The 18,920-nt window shown below is 44.2% G+C and overlaps 1 long non-coding RNA gene across 7 annotated transcripts in view; it reads left to right on the top strand.

The window, feature by feature from the left end:
• The window catches only part of LOC106558720, a 113,322-nt gene extending 94,730 nt beyond the window's left edge, over window positions 1-18,592 (top strand). For 6 of the 7 annotated variants that reach the window (XR_005358164.1, XR_005358167.1, XR_005358166.1 and 3 more), the window contains 3 exons: window positions 1,986-2,123; window positions 5,242-10,306; window positions 17,520-18,592. This is a non-coding gene — a long non-coding RNA (uncharacterized LOC106558720). The remainder of the gene's footprint in view (window positions 1-1,985; window positions 2,124-5,241; window positions 10,307-17,519) is intronic. The other variant, XR_005358162.1, reaches the window with a different exon arrangement.
• Window positions 18,593-18,920: the final 328 nt, after the last annotated feature.

The raw sequence follows: 18,920 nt of genomic DNA, 5'->3' as shown, positions 1-18,920 counted from the left end.
CTGTGCATGCTTCAGTGTGAGGCCCAGAGTAGATGCTTAATAAATGGTAGCTCTTATCAGTCTACTTCATACTAAAATGTGAATGGTTTAATGCATTACCTCTCCCAGGAGCAGCTTACATTTATGAAAGACCTTTAGAGTTAATATTACCTCCTATGAATCTCTAAATTGGCAGAGGGGTGGAAGATCAAGGGGTCTGTCTCTGGAGCTTCTCAAATTATATAAAATCCAAGGCCTCTCTGCCTGTAGGTTTGAGACAACAGAATCACTTCAGGTCAGTATTCAGCATACAGAGGCTACTTGGAAAGGGGACAGGTTGCTCAATAGTGGCCTGGGGGAGCAGCGTCTGTGGAAAAAGACAGATGTGACTGGACACATCTCTGCTCAGCTAATATACCCTTCTAGTGCTATTGGAATGTGATTTTCTAAATTGTGACTGGCTGACTTTCTTCTCCTGTGGTTGAGTTTGTAATAACATAGACTATGACTCTAGTTTTGCCAAAGTGGAAAAAAATGCCATCCAATGGATTTTTATGGTGGTTCTTAAACATTTTTTAAAATATTATTAAAGATGTAGCTCAGTAAGTCTTTAATGTCCTGCTTTGGGGCTGACGAGCCAAGGCACAGACTTAGGAGGCTGGGTGTGGGCAGCTGACGATGCTACACCTGGGAGGTGCCAACACTGGTTTAGTTGCTGTGTGCAATTTTGCCTAAAAATGGAGCTACCTACGTAAGTACAAATCCAGAGTATTTTGTTCGTCCATGGCTTGGGGCAGAGATCAAAGCTAAGTGTCTCACTCCTCATTAAGTTCAAGAAGCCAGGGAACTTGCTCTGTTCCAAGAAGTCCAGATACATCCTTTCTGGACTCTGGAGAATCACAGCTCATGTCTTAGGTAGAAGACAGGCAGGGCTGAGTGGAACCACCTCTTGCAACCTGACCTCCTCCCTGCTCTATGGAGAAGAGGGGCCAATCTTTTTTGATTTCATAATCAAGAAATTTGGGGACATGTTTTATTTTATTTTATCTATTTATTTTTTTTGGGGGGGGGACATGTTTTATAAGAGCATCCATGCAGCTGGCAAAATGGCAGGGTTCTTGGGAAGAACCAAAAGTGGTGTTTGCTGAGTGTCTTGGAGTGGTTATAGGGCAGAGAGTTTCTCAGGGAAGGTGATAACCTCCGGTGAGCAATAGAGAAGGCCCAAGAACCCTGTATCTGCTGCTCCCCCACTCCCCACCCAGCTTCTTGTGTCATCAGTGTCCTGAATTCCCCCTTTTCCAGGAACTGCCATGTAGCCACTGTGGAGTCCCAAAACCTGGGAAGGAAGGCTTATGAACTGGACTGCAAAGGGTGTCTGTCCTGGTCGATAATGGCAGCCCGAGTTGACCTTCTGCCACATGCCTGAGCTTTCCAGCCCCCATTTGGTCATGGTCTCTACCACACAGCATGGCTGTGGCTCCACACACCTTCTGTGGCTCTCTGGTTGCATCTCTGTCCTTAGTAGATGCTCAGGAAGCATTTATCAATGGAATAACTGAACGTTCATCTGGTATCTCCTTGTTGTCCTAAGATGCAGTTCATTTCACTTCTCCTCAGTGTTTTCTTTTCTTGGGTTGGGCCCAATCTCGGGAAGCCACTTGCATTGGTCAGAGGTGAGTGACACACTTGCTTTGTGTCTCTGGTCTCAGGATAGCCGTTACTGTGATTCTAGCTTGATGGCTTCTGGGTATTGGACTCTGGACCTGCGCTACACCTTGCAGTGTTGAACAGGGCAAATCCCCCTTGTTTCAAAGAACTGCACGTAAATATATTCACATTTCAAAAATTTCCAGTCAAAACATTTTGGGAAGAACAGTCAGATTTTATAAAGAAAAAAAGGGCAGTTTAATGGGCAAAGAGATTCTGAGTAATTCTACGCTTGGGTGACAGTCCAAGTTAAGAAACCATTTGATGAATATTTTAATATTCATTTTCATAATTTGCAGCCTCTAGGATGCCTTGTTGTCGGAGCAGCTTCAGTGGGTCACATGGAGGGGCCCTAGTTGTCTCACTGAATGGTTGCACCTGATCAGAAAATGGTTGTCCGCCCCACCCATGGGGTTTCTACATCAGGAGCATGACAGGTGAATGTGATTTGCCTTAGGACTGGTGGTGGGGGGACAACGATGAGATATGCACCACCTTGGTCTTTCCTTCCCTCACACTTGGGGGCAGAAACGCCTTCCCTCGAGATCATGGACAGAGCTGTGTGCCCACCTGGAAGCAGTGGGGGTGAAATGAATGCCCTTGAGGAAGCCCACACCTGGAGTTCTTGGGGTGTTTGCTCATCCAGCTGTGCACACCTGCTCCTGGCTTCTGACCGCCTGTTCCCCCGTGTGGGTGCATTGGGTAAAGCAGAACCTGGGTAGAGATGGTGAAAATACTGCTCCTAACTTTTGTGGAGCATTCTGTGGCCTGAGGCAGGTCTCTTTCCACCTTTCTGCCTCAGTTTCCCTTCTCATATGGCATAATACGGCAAATGTTCTGGTGCAGCCAATAGGAGATCATGCTCTGCAGAGGGCTCTGTCCTCACCCAACCCCGTTTCCTCCCATCTCCTTAGTGGTCGCTTTTCATCTCTTGTTACTTCTCGATTCTATTTTACTCTCAGCTGGTTGCCAGTTTCTCTCCCTCTCAGATGCATGTTGATAATAACTTGAGGGTTATTTTCTTTCAAGACATCTGCACATAAAAGAGGATTCTGGAAAGCTAGAAGCCTTCAAGGTGCAGACGAAAAAGTCTCCAATGATGATATTTCAGCAGAGATTTGGGTTTTTTCTTTTTCTTTTTTTTTCAAAAGGGAGTCTTTTCTAAAATGCCTTCCATCTCATCATGGTAGCAAAGGAGCCTTTATATAATTGAAATCATAGAGTTTTTTTTTTTGCTTAATATCATAACTATATTGTCATTAAAATTGTTTTAAAGGCATCTACTTTTCTAACATTTTCTTATAAAAAGCTTTCAAACAATGCAGAAAAATTGAAGAAATTTTAAAGGGAGTGCTCACATACCTGCCATTCAGAGTCTACATGCATTAATATTTTTTAAAATTCATTTTTATTTATTAAATTAATAATTTTTATTTTTTATTTTAATTTTTTAAAGTTAAAAATATTACATGCATTAGTATTTTGCTGTGCATGGTTTTATCATGTTTCTCTCCATCCAGCCCTCCCCCTCTACATCTGTCTGTAAATTTGGGGGTGCATTTCAAAGTAAGTTGCAGCCATTAATACACACCCACAGTATACTTCAGCATGTATGTATTATTAGAGTTCACTCTTTGCTTATAGTTTTTTTTCTGAACACACAATAAAATGCACACATCTTAAGTGTACTGTTTGTAGACATTAATCTCTGAAAATGTCATTTCTATTTTAGTCGTGTATTCCCACACTTCTTCACTGAACAGTTAATTAATTAACAGTGGCCGAATGACTGTTCTGTTTTCCCCATTTGGAAGCTGGAGGCCTAGGCTCCTTCTTCAGCAAGGAGAAATAATCATTGTCCCATCCAATTCCCATCCAGTGTGATCTCTTGACATCCAGCAAAGGATGCAGACCCCTCCTCTATCCTCCTCCCTCTCCCCTGCCACCCTGGGTCAAGGACTCCTGGAGCCATGTCCTGGGCCCCTCTGCTGCAGCCTGGCCTTGTCCAGCCAAACCCAGGGATGCTGACTCTGTAGCCCCGAGATAGATAAATAATTGTAGACATCAGTTACCATGCTAGCCTGAATTCCCAGGCTGTGAAATAGTGGCCATGTGTATTGCTAAATATGTGTCATCGTAACTTGCTGGAAAGTTTGATTTGGGTACAGTGTTAAACTTGTGCGGGGATTACAGACATAATGACATAATTTGCTGATCATGTAATTCAAACACAGAGGCTACAACTGGATTCTCCTGGGCCAAATTTGGTCCACATGGTATTTGCTAAGAGTTTCATTCTTTTAACTTGGATTTTCAACATTTAAAATTGAGAGAATGTACATAACAACATGTTTTTCTAGCTTACCTTACACAATCTGAACATCTGGTTGGAGCAGGTCTCTGGGTAGACATGAAGCAGCTGGCGGGCTCTGAGGCCTCTGATGCTTGCTTCCTAATCCTCCACAGTCCCCACCATTCCCTCTTGTCTCCAACTTCCTGAGCCCAAGCAGCAGTGGCCATTTCTCATCCTGCTTGCATTGTGGTTTTGCTGACACAGGCCCACTTGACTCACTGTCTGCCTGGCCCCTGTGGGCATGTGGGTTTGTAGACAGAGCAAAGACTAAATAGCTCATGGGGCACGTCCTTATTATTTTCCAGAAGGGAGCTGCAATTCAGGTCATTTGCTATCTATGAGAATCAAAGGTCAGGGTGTTCTCATGGCAGTAAACACATGTAGATACCAAGGAATATTCAGAAGGCATTTACTTCCCAGCTAGTCACACACTGGTAGTTTTATAAAGCTTTGGGTGAATGCTGTGGCTGTATCTAAGGTTGTCAGTTTTGGTCTTCATGGCATTTTCAGCACTTATCTCACCCTGGCCTGTAATTTCCAGGTCACTGCCCAGGGCATTGCAAGCCTGCTCCCTCCTGATTATATGTCCTATTCCCTAGGACTTCAGCCTGGGAGCAGTGACAGTAATACAGCATTTCCCTAAGTGGGGCAAGCATTTAAGTTTTACACAAGCATTTTCTTTAAATGTTAATTGTTATGCATTTTTTTCATGAGTACTAGAAAAATGTAACTAGCACAAGTCTCTGATTTTAAAAATATTATTGCTTAGGAGGAAGCTAGGTTTTAAAAAGTTACTTTATTATTATTTTTTTTTAAGTAGGCTCCATACAACATGGACCCTACTTGAACTCACAACCCTGAGATCAAGACCTGACATGAGATCAGGAGTCCAATGCTTAACTGAAGCGTTATTTTAAAAGTTGCTTTATGGAGAAAAAGCAAGTAACTGCTGCTATAGGTGAAAGGTGACAGCAAAAGCACATGGTGTTTGACACATCAATGCCTGAGGTTTGGGACAAACTTTGTGGGGCTTCTGTCATTCTTTCCCTGTCTTTGGGCCACATTCAGGGGCAGGAGACAGGATCCCTTCTCATCCCTTGCTTCACCTCCATTGCTCCCCCGAGTCTGGGGAAACTTGACCTGGGTATGATCGTTCCTAATCACAACTTCTGCTAAATATATCATGTTCCCTTTGCAAATAGGCATTTTACAGTCTGTGAAAGCACTATACCTTTGAAACTCAAGGCAGGAAAAGATTTCCCGTTGTGTATCATCTCTTCCTTGGGATACAGGATACAGAACAACCTGGCTGCTGCATGAATGGGGTAATTATCCTGGGGTAATGTGAAATAGCAGGGAAAAAACAAAACCAACAAAAAAAAAATCCCTTACCAGTTAGTAGTTTTGAGGAAATATCCCATCATCAGTGGAGGTGGCAACTATATGTATGAACAACAGTTGTTGGAAAGAATGTAAGGATTGAATTGAGTAAATGAACTTGGCTAAATTTCTTCACCTCACTACAGAGTGGCACGTATAAGTGTTCCATAAATGGTTGGCTCTGTGAGGATGATGACAAACCAGGATCTTTCTTCCAGTGCTGATGTTAATTTAGAGAGAAAGAGGAATTGTATCTTGAGGTTTTATGTTGGAGTTTATGCCCATGAGACCGTCTTGACAGAGAGCAGTCTGCTGGCATATTACCGGCCATGCCCCAGGGCCACCATTTTCCTGAGCCTTTGTTTGGTCTGTGGGGACAGGGAACATTCTTTTCTTTTGGTCATAAGGCCAGACAGTGGGAGGAGAGGGCAGCTCTGGGCACTTGGCTACTTTCTAGGTTGGGTAAAAGCCAGTGAGGACTGCCTACAGTGCTCCTACCTGGCTCCCATGCAGGAATGCACAGTTAGAACTTAGTAAGTCCCAGTTAAGGATCCAGTAGAGGAAAGGAGACACATGAGTGTATTACCTTGAATGGAGATTACTTGAATTCTCACCAATGTAGTATTAAAACAGGACAGACAGGCCCCAAGAAACTAGCTTGGCTTCTCCCAGCGAGAACTCCCCATTGAAAACGAATTCTTCTCTTTGTTGGATTTTATGCAACTTGCAGTTATTGTCATTGATTTTGCAATAACCACATACTCTAGTTTTTGTGTTTTATGCTCCCCTCAGTAGTTCCAAAAGGACCCAGCCCTGCCGACATCTTGTCTTTAGCCAGTGAGATAGTTTTTAGGCTCTTGGCCTTTTGGAATTGTAAGAGAATGAATTCCTTTTTTTTTTTTTTTTTTAAGATACTAAGTTTGTGGTAATTTGTTCCATTGGCCCCAGGAAAGTAGTATATATAGCTTTCCTTCATTCGGTCAACACATCTTTGCTGTACATCTGTGAAGTATCAGCCATCTTTTCTCTATACAGTGCTTCTGTGGAGGAAGTGCCAGTTGGAGATGCCACATCCCATCCAGTTAGAGCTGAGTTGGTGACTGGTGGAGGAATATTAACCCCCCTGCTCCTCAGAGGCTCCAGTCGTCTTTCTCTGATCAGCAGAGCTCTGAGCCTGAGCTCAGGGGTCCCATCTGGAAGAGGGGAAGGGTCAAGATGTCTTGGGAGCTGTGAGATGGAAGCACTGTCATGTACTTACAGCAGCTTCCCAGCCATGAGAACCAGAGCCCAGCTTGGGCGAAGTGCAGGGAGCTGCTGCTGGCATGTGGACACAGCTAACCTGAATTAGGTTCCTGGTACCACACAGGTAGTGGCTTAGAACAGCACAGATTGATTGATTGATTGATTTTTATAGTTCTGGAGATGGGAAGTCAGAAATCAGTCAAGGTATGGGCCTTCTGGAGTCCTTAGAAGCCACCTACATTCCTTGGCTGCTGGGCACTCGCTCCAACTTCAAAGCACATCACCCCAGCCTCTGGTCTGTCATCACATGGCCTGCTTCTTAGTCTCTGACTCCCTTTTTACCTGTCTTGTAAGGAGCCTTGTGACTATACTGGGCCCACTGGGATAATACAGGGTCACCTCCCTATCTCAAGGTCTTGAACTTCATCACATATGCAGGGCCCCTTGTTCTAAGGTCACAATTGCAGGTTCTAGGAATTAGGACAGGGACATCTTTGGACCTAGATACTTAGGGCCATTTTCAACCTACTGCTAACCCTCTCAGAGCAGAAGGTTGCTGATCCACTTTGAGCTTCAGTAGAAGCCTGGCTCACAGCTCTCTCTCTGGAACGTGATGGATAGTTTCAGAGTTGAGGCCAGCCTTTTTCTGTGTGCATGTGAGCACCACATGGTTTGAGGGCCTCATGTAGCCACCCACCACTTGACCTTTGTCATGCCCTTACCTGGTGCTGGGTAATGTGGTCTTCAATGGCCTTTCCAGAAAAGAATATAGAAGTGTGATCATGAGGTTTTGTGAAAAGCATTCAGGAAGTACAGTAGGATCCAGGGAGCTGTCTGGGAAGAGTTCGAAAACACTTGTGACAGACGCCCGTTGCTTGTCTTTCCATGGGGCTAGAGCTGTTTCTTTTTCTGAGCACTTCGTAAGTAATCTGAAGCCAAGCTGAACATTAATCTAAAGTCTCAGGTAAGTTCATGTTATCAGGACTCAGTTCTTGCTTTCTCATCTGCCATCACAAGAGCATTATGCATAGCAACTGGAGTTTGGGTTCCTGTAAAAAAAAATCTTGGGCCACAGTGATTACACCAGATTTAAAGGTCCATGGGGTTAATGGAGGTGGATGGGATCTGTAGTCACAGCTCTGAGAACAGCTGGAGTTCATAGTGAGTGGAGAGAATGGAAGGGGGGGGCAGCATTGTGAACATTGCATCTTTTTAAAGATAAGTGACATTTGGAAAGAGTCCACGGTAGGGCCTAAGCTTTTTTTTTTCTAAACTGTCATGGTTGAATGTGCTATGTCCAGGGATAGATTAGGTAGGGAATATAGGCAGCCTTTACTTACAAATTAGCCAGAATTGGTTGAATATGACAGAAATGTAACTGGTTTAAACAAAAGGGAAAAAAAAAGGAAAATTTTTGACTCAAATTTCTTAAAGATCCCATAGATAGATGTTACCTTCAGGCATAGTTGGATCTAGGGTTCCAAGTGTGTCATCAAGACTCGATCTTTCCCTATCTCTCAGTTCTGCTATCTTCCCATTAACACTGAGTTCTTCTGGACTTGCCAAGCAGCAGTTCTATCAGCCAAGCAGCTTCAGTGGGAAGGAACAGTGTTTTTCCCCAAAATTTTGACATAAGTAGTTGGGCTGATTCCCATTGGCCTGGTTTGAGCCATATGACCATCCTTAAGCCAATTAACAAATGACCAGGAGGGTGTGATGCTCTGATTGTGGGTCTGGGTCACCCATTCTCCTGCCCCACAGCCATGACAGGGATTAGACCTAACTGAACCACCAGGCTTGAGAGTGAAGGAAAGTTGGCTCCCCAAGGAAGATTGGTTGGTGTTAACAGAAGATAGAGGAGCATGTGCTGGTGAGGCAGAAATAGCAGAATGTCCATGGCAATTTACAGCCCAGGAAGGGCTTATTGAAAGGCTGCTCAATTACTTTCTAGGACAAGGAAAGGAGTATGTGTGTTGCTTTTACAAATCTTTCAGAGAATATTTGTGTCACCATCCTTAGCCCTGATCCTCAGTTGGGGAAGCATATCCTATTAGACTTCAAGACCACTAGGGTTTATTTAATGAAGTTTACAAAGTAGAGAACAAAATGCTGGCTTTGTAAAAAAGCAAAAAACAAAACAAAACAAAGACACACTTGGAGACCCTGGAAGTTCGGAGCGTTGTCTTTACCAAGTGAGCTAGCTTCAGGGGACACAAAGTGAACAAAAAATGCTTATTGACATATATAAACTGTACCCAGAAATGCCACTCTTTAAATGTACCACCAGTGAGAGACTCTGGGAAGGTCTTAATACTCCGGGACACTCAGGCTTTCCCCTTTAATAAGGAGAAGCTTGTTCTGGCCATAGTACAATAAAGCTTGCTACATTCTATCTCCCAAATTCCCCTTCAATTTCCTGTGGAATTCTTCCCTTTTATATATATATTTTTTGAAATTGTTAAAATTCCTTTTCCAGCCTGAATCTGCTTCCTGGTTATTTATAAGAGCTGTGTGCCACCCAGAGGTGGCTGATTTTTCAGACAGAGACATGAGCATTTTGTTTTAGTGTCCTTCTTTAATTTGAATGTGGAGTGAAATGTGACCAGACTCAGAGTTTGGTCAGGTGTCACCACGTCTAGAGGATGACAGTAGCAATTAGGAAACTTTGCTTTGAAAGCAACAAAAATCTCAGCTCAAACCGGCTGAAATGCTACAGGAATTTATTGGCTTGGGTAGCTCAAATGTCTAGGGACTATAAAGCTGTGGACATAGTTTGATCAGGCATTTTTCACCTGCTTTATTCACTGATGTAATAACCTAGGCACTTAGAACACTGTTCAGAACAGTAAATATTTGTTGAATGAAGAAAATTATTCTGACTCTGCCTTTTTCCATGGGTTGGTATGTGGGTGAAGAGGCAACATCTTCTATCTCTTCTTTCTCTCCTCTTCCCTCTGCTGACAGTGCTCCCACCTCCATTATTATTTTGCCAAATCCACAAAACAGCTCAAGGCCTCTAGCATTTTACAGAAAAGGAAACCAAGGCCAGAACTCTGGAAGAATTTATCTTTGGACAGTCCTTTCACCCTCCTATAGAGCACTGATGGCAGATATTTCTCTTGTCATACCTTCTGTTTATATTCCAAATGGGCAGCTGGCCCTCAGCCAGCAGGATAGGGAGCTGAAATTCATTCTTATAGTTCTGCTGGTCTATATATTTTCAAATTGGCAGCAAAACCCTTTTCTGATCATAACTGCAGTTAGTTTGTAAAATGGGAACATGGGGTAGCTTGATCACTCCACGGGGAGTGGGATTCTACTTTTCTGATTTTAAGCCTTTTATGCCTCCAGAGCATCCCAAAGCTTACACTGTTTTTTGTTTTTGTTTTTGTTTTTGTTTTTCAAGTGACCAAATGCACCTTGTTTGTGTGTTAACTGGATTTCCAGCTATTTGTTTCAAACAGTTAATTTTTTCACTCTCTTATTTAAAAATGTCTCCTGTCCTTGGGCTGAACCTCCTGATGGAGGAGATTCTCCTGCTTCTCCTGCTACTCCTTATCGATTTGTATATCAACAAAATGCCTCTGAGGACTGTTGGGCCCTGACACCCTTCTGGAAGGCAGACTTTGATGAACCAAGTCCAAGGTGAGAAGGAGGACAAACAGAGCCCAACAAAAAATTTTGTGGTCTGAACTTCAATCAAGACCCCAAAATCAAAGGCGGTGTGTGACAGGTCCCACTTAGTTGCCAGGATTTTTTAAATGGGCCTCTCTTGCCAGGCTGAGGATCCACAGAGGCTGGCCAGAGATAACACTGAAGGGAAGCCAGGAGTCTCTCCAGTTGTGATGTGGGATCTACAACAGTAGCCTGGGCCAGGACCCACAGCATTGCATGCATGCTCCACCAGGTCACTTCACCACACCACCGTTCCTAGCTCTTTATGAACCCAGACAAGAAGACACCATTAGCAACTGATTGCCAAGGTGTTACTTCCTCTCAACCCCCAAATTGGGTATTATCCTTATACATAAGATAGGGAACTGTGTAATAGAAGGCAGAGCAGATAGATTTGCATGCACCTGGTTGAACAACCTTCTTGATAAATGGGCAAGAGGTCTTTCTGTGTCCAGCATTGTCCTTAGTGGTCTCAACAGAGATGTGTGAGTGAGGTTGGTTTATCACATTTGCAGCTGAAACAAAGCCAGGATAGAAAGGCAATTCTATAGATGACAGAAAGAAAGCTCTAAGAAATCTCCAACCAAGCATGAAATGTAACAGAGAGCAATGTCAAGTCTTCTGTTTAGATCCACGAAATCAATTGCATCATCCCCACATCACCAGGAAGGCCTGCCTTTAACTCCCTTCCTGAGGTTCCATCTGTGAATGTTTCTCTCTTTGCTCAGAAAGGTTCCTTCAGGTCTGCAGACTTTGCTCATGGATCCTTTTCCTCCCTGAAGTGGTTTCTGGAGCTGTATAGGAATGCTCTGTCCTACCCCAGGTGGTGCTCTGTTATGCCAATACCAATCCAGCTCTGTGGGACCCACTTGGGGGCCATAGTGGGGACTGTGGTTCCCAGAGCCACATGTAGGACATAAAGCTCCATAGACTAGGATGCGGGGTGGGGGCAGGCAAAGGCCTCACCAGGGCTTTGGGGTAGGCTGTGTGGCTAAGCAGGAGGCGGCCGCTGGATGCTGATGGTTGCTGGCTGTGGAATGGGCCTTCAAGGCTTCCATAGACCTTGCCCCTCATGACTCCCCATGCCCAGACTACCTGCTCTCCAGCTTTGGGGGGCTGGGGTCTTCAGGGCTCTGCTCTGCTGGCTCTGCTTTGTTTGTTTCTGTCAGGAATTTTATCGCAGCTAAAGATTTTTTTTTAGGGGCATGTATGTGAGTGGTTTAAATGTTCTCTGATCTTTTTTTTTAATTTATATTTTATTTTTTCCCAATTCAATATATATATATATATATACACACACATATATATGTGTATATATATATGTAAAACATGTGCAGCCTTCTGTGAATATTGAATATGGAAGCAATTACTCGAGGTTGCAGTAATTACTTTTATACAACTATAGTTGGAGACTCGTGAATCAATTCCATGCCCATTAGCAATGTATGCTTGAGCCAAGATTTTCTTTTCCTTTCTTTTTTTAATAGGACCGGACAGTGTTGAATCCCTGAAAAAAAAAATAACACTTTTTTTTTTTTTTAAAGCTGACAGCACATTCCGTCTACTCGACAATGTAGAACTAATGAAGATGTAAGTGTAGGGAAACCTATAATTGAATCCAGCACGCAGCAAGCATAGTTTAACACAAAGCACACCCAGCTGAAATCACATGTGCTAGTGGTCTAATCCTGTCAGGGCAGCCAGCACTAGGAAATATTTCTGGATTGTGTCTCAGGCGGCGTTTTCTGTCCATGTAGCCAGGAAAGAGTGAAAATGGTTTCGAGCTAAGTCGGGGAACACCCGACGGGCTTTTGATAAGGTTGCCCTTTGGTTGATTGTTTAAAGGGTAAGGATAGGAAAAATAATCCTGAGAAACTGAGGCGTTTGGAACTAGAGATCTTCTCAGAACTTTCCTTCTGTTTCCCTTGACAGTGTCTGTCAACTCCCTGCGCGGTGGCCAGAGGTGTGTCTCTTCCACATTGCAGAATTGGGGCAGTCCCTCAGGGACGTGCCTCTTGGTCCCAGCCCTTGGGCTTCGCATGCAGGGCCGATCAACCCAGCTGACTAGTTCCTTGCATCCGAGGACCCCTTTGATGTGTGGTCAGCGTGGGAGGGAGACTAGAGTTGGAAATATGTGCTTTCCTTTCAAAATTCTTGATCGATGATTCACTGCCAGGTGTCCCCAGTGCCCCCAGCTGCTCTGTCCCATGCAGTTGCTCCCCGAGGATGAGCACTCCTCATGCCTTGCCCTTGGCTCTGCTCAGCTTCCTGGCTGGAGATGGAAACTGCAGGGTAGCCCCCTTGAAACTGTGCTCTGAATTCCGCCTGCCAAAGGCAGGCAGCCCTATTCCTTTGTGAGCCTCTCAGACCTGCAGGCCTCAGATAAGGAGTACCAGGCTAAAAACAGCTCAAATTTGAGTGCCTCTGGTTGGCTTCTCCAGTAGCTACCACTCCCTCTCCGCCCCCCCCAGAGCCATATTTGGGTTCTCTGATGCTCCCCTCCCCTCCTTGACTGAGATCACCAGAGCTGTGCTTATGTGGAAACCATAACAGATTTACAGAGCGACCCCCACCACCAGGCTGCCCCTGCTCTGTCCCCAGTCCTTCTGGTTGAAAGCACGCTCAGCTGCCTGGGCCTTGGGGTGATGGCATTCTGCTCCCAGCCTGTGGAAGGTAGTGTGACCTTCCAGGCTGGGCCCTGGAGACCTGGGCCAGATGTGCTGTCAGGCCCCGTCCCCAGGACCTCAGAGGCCCGTGTTTGGAGCAGGGAAGTCCCTGAGTGTCTGCTGAGCAGGCGGCCTCTGTCTGGACACCCAGCCCTTTCAGCTGTTGAGCTCTAGTTGAAAGAGGCATTCCAGGGACATTCTTTTTGTCTGGATCAGCGACTTGGCTTGAACTATGAACCAAAAACCAGAACAAACTGCACCAGTTTGCTCAACCTCGAACCAAATCCAAATAGTTTTTATATCACTAAGAACCAAACCAGAGTTCTGGGGTTTGGTTTGGTTTGTTTTCCCACCAGAGAACATTTAGTGAACAAGGCCAAACTGGAACAGGACTCATCTTCATCCTCATGCGACTGAGAAGGAACACGAAGAGAGCCTCGGCATGGACTTTGGACCCTGTTGGCTCTTGGGCCAGAACACACTAAAAGGCAGGGCTAGATCTGCAGAGATTGGACTAGGTCTACTCCAGGGTGGAGAAGCTAGGGCGTCAGATCTCTACTCAGAAGACAGGCAAAGTTGCAGATCCACATTGCTGTGAATGGTGCCCTGTGGTATAGGTGGCTCAGAAATGTGCCACAAGGCAGCCACGATGAATGCAGGATGCCACAGATGTGCACAGCAACATGCAACAGGGAGGGACTTGAGTAAAATGTTGATTTTTCAGAATTTTTTTCAAGTATATTCTGGGTAAGTCAGTAGGCCGTCAGTTAGTACATGGCACATGCTAGGGCACATCCAAAAGAAGTAACAAAGGCATGACCTGCTATCTCAGAGCCCATGGTACACTTTAGGGGTGTTGTGTGATACTACAATGTACTGAAGAGAAGCTGTAATGGTTTAAATAGTGTACCCCCCAAAATTATATCTGCCTGGAAATCCAGAAGGTGACTTTATCAGGAAATTAGGTCTTTGCAGATGTAATTAGTTGAGGATCTTGAGATGAAATTATCCCAGATTTAGGGTGGGCCTTGAATCCAATGACTGGTGTCCTTATAATAAGAGGAAAGGACATAGAGAAACATGGGGAGAAGAAGACCATGTGAAGACAGAGGAAGAGGTGGGAGGGATGCCTGGGGCCATCAGAAGCTGGAAAAGGCAAGAAAGGAATCTCCTCTGGTGTCTTTGTGGGAAGCACAGTCCTGATGACACCTTTATCTCAGACTCCCAGCCTCCCCTGTATTGCGTGGGAGAATAAATGTCTGTTGTATTGAAGCCATCCAATTTGTGATCCTTTGCAATGGCAGCCGCAGGATGCTAATATGGAAGCCTTGGAGACACCAAAGGCCTGCCACAGCCACTCCTCCTTTCTGAAGAAAATGGTATCATCTGTGTAATTAACCATGTCTGTGTCATGTGACTTCACTACCCTGGTCACACATGATTGGACCAAGGATTGGCCGGACACATGACAGTGGCCTCTCATGTGGTTCCTGGCTACCCTAGATTAGATTGGAAGGCCTTCTACCAACCTGTCCTTTGAAAAAATGAAACACGTATACCAACCATGTAGGGCCATGGTGGCAATAGAGAGATGGAACCATGAGGTGGAAAGCAGAGGCAAGTAGAGCAGGAGACAGAGGGAGAGAGAAGGAGAGAAAGAGGAAGGCTGTGTTGAGAGGGGCAGTATCATTAGAGTCAGGAGCCACACTGCCCCCTCTGAAAGGACAGGTCATTGTTACAATCCACAAGAAGCTGGAGTCTGGTTACTGTGTTGCATTTGCTTTCTGGACGTCTTCACTTCCTCTGGATTCTTACAATTCTTTCCCAAGTCCAGAGAGAACGTGAGCATTTCTCTGCCCTCTGCAATCTGAAACAGCCCAACTGACACACTTATAAAAGTGAGACCACCATGGAAAAATAGGAGCTCACATGTGGCTATGTTTAATCCAAGGCTTGTCCATATAAATTGCTTGATAGCTGTATTACCCTGTGCAGGTTCCTTAACCTCTCTGAGTTCCGACGTCCTCTTGTATCAGATGGGATTAATGTCATCCTTCAGAGGGTTTTGTGAGGATGAAATAAGTCATAGAAAGGGAAAGATCCATGATAATGCCTGTAGCCCAAAGCATGCCCTTGAGAGTTTCCTTCCCGTTTAAGTGAGTGCACTTGAGACTGGACTTGAGTCTGGACCTGTAGAGTTGGAAACAGATATGTGCTTCCAGTTTGAACCAGTCTGGCAAGTGATATTTTGAAAATGCTTTGATTGGGTTTATTTATTTGTTTGTTTGTTTATTTATTTATTTATTTATTTATTTATTTATTTTTAAAGACTTATTTATTTATGATAGACACAGAGAGAGAGAGAGAGAGAGAGAGAGAGAGGCAGAGACACAGGAGGAGGGAGAAGCAGGCTCCATGTTGGGAGCCCGAAGCGGACTCGATCCTGGGACTTCCAGGATGGCGCCCTGGGCCAAAGGCAGATGCCAAACCACTGAGCCACCCAGGGATCCCCTGATTGGGTTTAATAAAAAATTTAGTTTGGAAATTTAGCAAATGAATGTGCTTTTGGGTCCTCTCCACTGTCTTAATGTTTGTTTGTTTATGGCTTGATTCGGTGATGTCCCTGAAAGAACCCGTCCAAATAGCATAATTCAATCAGCAGAAATCTTGTAGAAATAGATTTTTAGAACCCACTAGCCTGCCAAAATATTCCCTAGCTTATCAAATATTTTTTACAAGTCCGATAACACTTACTATATCATTGGACCTTAACAATGCCCTGCAGCCAAATCAGTATTGGCCTCACCCACCTTTTCCCAGTGCTGTGCCCATCTGTTTCTCCAGCCCTGAGGCCTCCTGCTTCCTGTCCCCCCCAGTTCCTTAAAAGAACGAACAACATGGGATTTCTTTAATGTTGGAGGTTTCATCCTGAGCACAGGGACTTAACAACAACAAAAGAGAGTTTGGACAAAACAGTTGATGTTATCTGTTGCAGCATATTTTGTCTTTGAAAGGTTGAAATGCATTTCAAGCCCTACACCATATTTTTTCATCCTTTCTCTCCTCCACACCCCACTCCTCTTCCTAACAGCTGTGCTCAGCAGGCCTGTTCTCTGGCCGGGCAGCTCTGAGAGGTGGGTCTCCCGCTGCCCTCCAGCACAGCTGAGTGGAAGGTAGGGCAGAGGTATGAGCCAAGAATACCTGTTAGCTAGGAAAAGGTGAGGGGGCAGTGGGACAAGGGGTGAGCACATGCACAGAGGCTACCAGGGCTTCTACAATATTTTCTTTCTCTTTTTTTTTTTTTTTGAAGATGTGTGGTAAATATGGCATCATGTTAAGACTTGACAAAATTAGAGGTTACAATATGCGCTAATATCTTTAAGACTTGCTTAAATGTTTGAAATACCTTATCATGAAACTTTGTTTTAAAAATACTTGCAAAGAGAGTTTTTGGACTTAAAAATAAAATGAAAGAATTTGGTGTGTTAAGCGAGGCTTCAGTTGTTACAGTTCACACAGAATTTGCCCTCTGTCAGTGGGAACTGGAGTATTGAAATGAGCCTCATGTTGTAATGACTTCCTGAGCATGTTTTGAGATCAAGGGCAAAGTAGCTTCCCCCACCCCATACCTACCCTGCCCCACCAAACAAAGCCACATGTCATGGACACAATATTGAAGGATTTGCTCATGTATAAAAGTTTCTTAAAAGAGAACCTTCTTGACAAACATTATGTGGTCTCATTCACTTGGGGAATATAAAAAATTGTGAAAGGAAATAAAGGGGAAAGGAGAAAAAATGAGTGGGAAATATCAGAAAGGGAGACCGATCATGAGAGACTCATAACTCTGGGAAACGAACTAGGGGTGGTAGAAAGGGAGGTGGGTGGTGGGTGGGTGGTGACTGGGTGATGGACACTGATGGGGGCACTTGATGGGTAGCACTGGGTGTTATTCTATATGTTGGCAAATTGAACACCAATAAAAAGTGAATTTATAAATAAAAAAAAAAAGAGAACCTTCTTTGGAGTGATTTTTTTTGTACTTACTTTTTGCACTGTAGAGCCAGTGTATTTCTCAAGATTGTTACCTGCTGAATTAAAAGAGAAGTATCTGGGCAGCCCATGGCCAGGACACAGGTTCTTTGGAGTCTGTAGCCATTGTGAAGGTTGTTTGTGAGATTCCAGATTCCAGAACAACTGTGTGTCATGAGAGGAAAACTGCACACTCACCTCCTGTACATGAGGGAGGATGAGTGTGCCTTGATCTTGATCTGTCGGTCATCCATGGAAGTTTCACTGAGGCCCCATGGAACACCAGGGGTGGAGTGAGTGAGGGCAGTGAGTTCATGCCCAGCACCGAGACAAGCTTTAATTTGCTTCTGAGATGGTTGAGGACTAGGGTAACACTATTTATAGACTTGAAACCACTTCATGATGACCCAGTGCTGGTCACATATTTCTTGTTTCTCCACTGAGATATATAATTACCCTTTCTTTCCTTGACTATGAAATTTCAGAATATGGAGCAGCCACACATATAAGGACCTCCTACCACCAGCGGTGACATCTTTGACTTTCTTGAAGGAGCTGCCTTGTGATCTCAGCCTGTCTTGGGCAGCAGCAAAGGGCCCAAGGTGGGGTTAGTGTGTGCAGTGGAGGTTCGGAAGTCAGAGGTCGGCTGTCACATCCTGGGCTTGTCTGATCATTTGAATGGACTGCCTTTTTCTTATCTTTCTCATGGCAGTGATAGTATCCAAGCAAAATGTTGCTAAGTAAATAAAAGCATCCCTAGTGGCCAAAGCTGGAACAAATTGAGCAAGAAAGAGTGTTGCTTTATTACCCAAAGTATAAAATAAGTATATTCATGAGTCTATACCAATATAAATAAATGATTGATAAGCTGATAAATGAGGTAGAAGAAACAACTCACCTGTGCAGATAAATTCCAGATAACATATATATCCTTCATCTTAAAGGAGGCGAGCATAACTCCCCACTCCTCAAGTATGGGATCTATGTAGCATTTCCTTCCAAAGAAGACACTGAGCCAAAGGAGAAAAAAGAGGAACTTCCCAGTGGAGAGACCTGAAAAACATCTCCTTTACCAAGAGAGCAAGTTCAACATCAACAATCATAAATCATTTTGATAGCATGTACCCTTGATATGTTGAAATGAAAATAGCACTTCACCTCTGTGATCTTTCTCTCCCAGACCTGTAACCTCAATGTAATCATGAGAACAACACTAGACAGATACCAATAGTTGGACATCCTGCACGGTACCTTGATTGGTGCTCTTCAAAACTGTCAAGGCCATAAAGAGCAAGGAAAGTCTGAGAAGCTGTCACAGCCAAGAGGAGATGTGACTGCTAATGTGACATTCCAGATGGGATCCTGGAGTGGAAGGGCTTTAGTTTAAAACCAAGGAAACTGGGGCACCTGGGTGGCTCAGTTGGTTAAGCATCAGATTCTTGATTTTTGGCTCAGGTCACGATCTCAGAGTCTTGAGATGGAGCCCTACATTGGGGGGTGTTTAAGATCCTCTCTATCTCCTTCTGCCCCCCTACCTCTCTCTAAAAAACAAAAAACCCAAGGAAATCTGAATAAATTATTTAAGTAATTAAGTATCAATATTGGTTCATTAATTGTGACAAATAGGGGCACTTGGGTAGCTCAGTCAGTTAAACATTTGCCTTCGGCTCAGGTTGAGCCCTGCCTTGGGCTCTGCTCAGTAGGGGAGGGGGGTGTTTGCTTCTCCCTCTCCTCTGCTGGTGTGGGCTCTCTCTCCCTCTCAAAAATAAAAATAAATAAAATCTTTTAAAAAAAACATTAATTTGACAAGATACAATATCAATGCAAGATGCTAATAATGGGGGAACTGTGTGTGGGGAGGAGGACTATATGGAATATAAATTATA

Source organism: Canis lupus, chromosome 4 (assembly GCF_011100685.1).
Source record: "Canis lupus familiaris isolate Mischka breed German Shepherd chromosome 4, alternate assembly UU_Cfam_GSD_1.0, whole genome shotgun sequence".
Lineage (NCBI taxonomy): Eukaryota > Metazoa > Chordata > Mammalia > Carnivora > Canidae > Canis > Canis lupus.
The sequence above is the reverse complement of the archived record's forward strand: the minus strand, read 5'-3'. Positions and strand labels throughout refer to the sequence as shown.